Below are 2,302 nucleotides of genomic sequence, written 5' to 3'. Positions count from 1 at the left end.
TCATGACAGCCCGCGAGGACGTGCCTTTCTCGATGAAGGAAAGGGCTCTGTGCTCTCAGAATTCGAGCGAGTTGCCGGTCGAGTGCGTTATCGACTCGGATGCATCCGCTGTCACGCATGCGCACATGAGATCCGCTGTCCACTCGCGTCAACTAGGGCTGAGTCTAATCGAGCATTACTGCTGAACTTTTAATCCCCGACATCGAAAGTACGAAAAGTGTGCGCCCATCCTTCATTAACTCTGCATGCGTAGGGCTGTCTGCTCCGGTGAAAGACAAATATTTGAGCCTGTGAATCGCTAAACTAACGAACTTCCTCTGAACTGTCTGCTCACTTGTCACGGCAACTTGCTGCCATAGTTTTTTTAGGTAAGCTGTGAAAGCGTTCTTCGAAGCATCGGATTCGCTGGTTAAGTCCCTGTCAAGTTACGTGATATTTTGGAGGCCCTAGCTTATTGTTGCATTCGCTAGTGGAACTCACAATTTACTAACTTTTAACTTTCACATGCACACACTTAAACAGACAGTAACATTTGCTCACTAAGCAAGTAATGCAGTCACTGAACACTGGAGCACCATTGCCGTAGGTCCACATTACATCCAAGACCTTGGAATCATATTGCGCTTTACTCGATAACCAGAAAAAAAAGCATGACCGCGTAAGCTTATAGCTGCATCCAGCCGACTGTTCCGCTTTATCAGTCACTGTATATATTCCTGGATTGTTATCGTACACTTAGGCACTGTTGTTACTTGCATTTCTCTCAGAGATTGTACTTCTCCGTCGCGTTGTTTCTTTCGGGCTGCTGGTGTCGATAGAGTGCGCCATGAATAATACAACACTGTAGCGCTTCCCTCCCTTCACGACACAGGGCTCGCCAGTATAACGCCTAAGCGTTCATGGATGTATTTCGTTGATTTGTTTTCTTTTTCCTTGTTCGTTTTCTTTCTCGGTGCTTTTTCTTACTGCTGATGTTTCTTTTTTCCAGCCTTCCCAATCTACTACCTAGCTCTACGAGCAGCCTGACAGATTCTGACACCGGTGAGAGCAATTTCTGCGCTTTTGTGCAGCTTGGCGTAGACATTGTGAACAAATCAATACATTGAATACTTTCTTAAACTACGTCGTCAGGTGCCTTAAAAATGTAACCCTCGGCAAAGCAACTTTTAGAACCAGCTGTTAGGTTGAAGTGTACAAAGAAAAACAAATGAAATCGCCAGCCGATTTGCCTGTGCTTCTAAAGACGTTCCGTCATTCATGGTCGACGTTAGTTGCAGTAAAGAGTGTCAGGAGATGGGGTAGACAATAAACGATGTTCACGTATCATGCTTGCGCAGTTTTATTATACCGACGACAGCTAGATAACGCTTACTAATCCTCCTGAGTTTATTTAATGTTATTTTTTTATTAAAGGAACCTGTTTTTCTCTCAAAACCCATAGGCATGAGGATATGTTACGCTTCCTTGTACAAAACAGGAGTTGCTGGTAGGTGTATATAAGAGGCGCGAGCGTCATAAGCGTAAATATTACACACATTGCCAAGAGCCAGTCTCAAGAAAATAAGGCGTTGACGCTAGCACTTATCGTGTACTCCAACTTCGCCGACAGCCCCTTTATTTTGCCAATAATGGCCATTATTTGTTATAAGGTATTATTTATTTATTTATTTATTTATTTATTTATTTATTTATTTATTTATTTATTTATTTAGAACTAACAGATAATAAAGCCAAGGAAAGTATACGGGGTGTTATTTCTAGTAATTAGGATATAAATGTGAAGAAAGTAAAGTGGAGGAAAGGATAACTTGCCGCCGGCAGGGACCGAACCTGCGACTTTCGAATAAAGCGTCCGATGCTCTACCACTGAGCTACGGCGGCGGTCATCCTCTCGTCCACTTTATGGGGTATATATGTACATGTACAACACGAACAAGAGTAATACAATGAACAATCAATAACAAGTAAATCGTTTCAAGTATCAAAGCACACCCAGTAATCTCAAGTAGCAAAACAACAGCCGATAAAAAAGATTCAGACTTTGACATGTTTACCACGTCGTTTGGCAGCCCGCTTTACTCAACTATGGCCATCGCAAAAAAATGAACCCTTGTACGCATTTGTTCTGCATTGAGGTACAAAGATGGTTTTGTTGTGCTTCGTCCGGGTAGGTCATGACCTGTTAAATTGCATGTATTCCAGGAACTCAAGTTTATTCTGACTGTTAATGATGTCGAACATCATCTTGAGACAGTGCAACTTCCGCCGTGATTCAAGTGTGCAAAGAGCAGACTGCATATGA

General features: G+C 42.6%; 1 non-coding gene across 1 annotated transcript; it reads right to left on the bottom strand.

Moving 5' to 3' along the window:
- Positions 1-1,809: 1,809 nt before the first annotated feature.
- Positions 1,810-1,881, bottom strand: Trnak-cuu (transfer RNA lysine (anticodon CUU)). Its single transcript has one exon. It is a non-coding gene; the product is annotated as a tRNA-Lys (tRNA).
- Positions 1,882-2,302: the final 421 nt, after the last annotated feature.

Source organism: Rhipicephalus sanguineus, chromosome 3 (genome assembly GCF_013339695.2).
Source record: "Rhipicephalus sanguineus isolate Rsan-2018 chromosome 3, BIME_Rsan_1.4, whole genome shotgun sequence".
In the NCBI taxonomy this organism is placed as follows: domain Eukaryota; kingdom Metazoa; phylum Arthropoda; class Arachnida; order Ixodida; family Ixodidae; genus Rhipicephalus; species Rhipicephalus sanguineus.
This window is presented reverse-complemented; position numbering and strand designations above follow the sequence as displayed.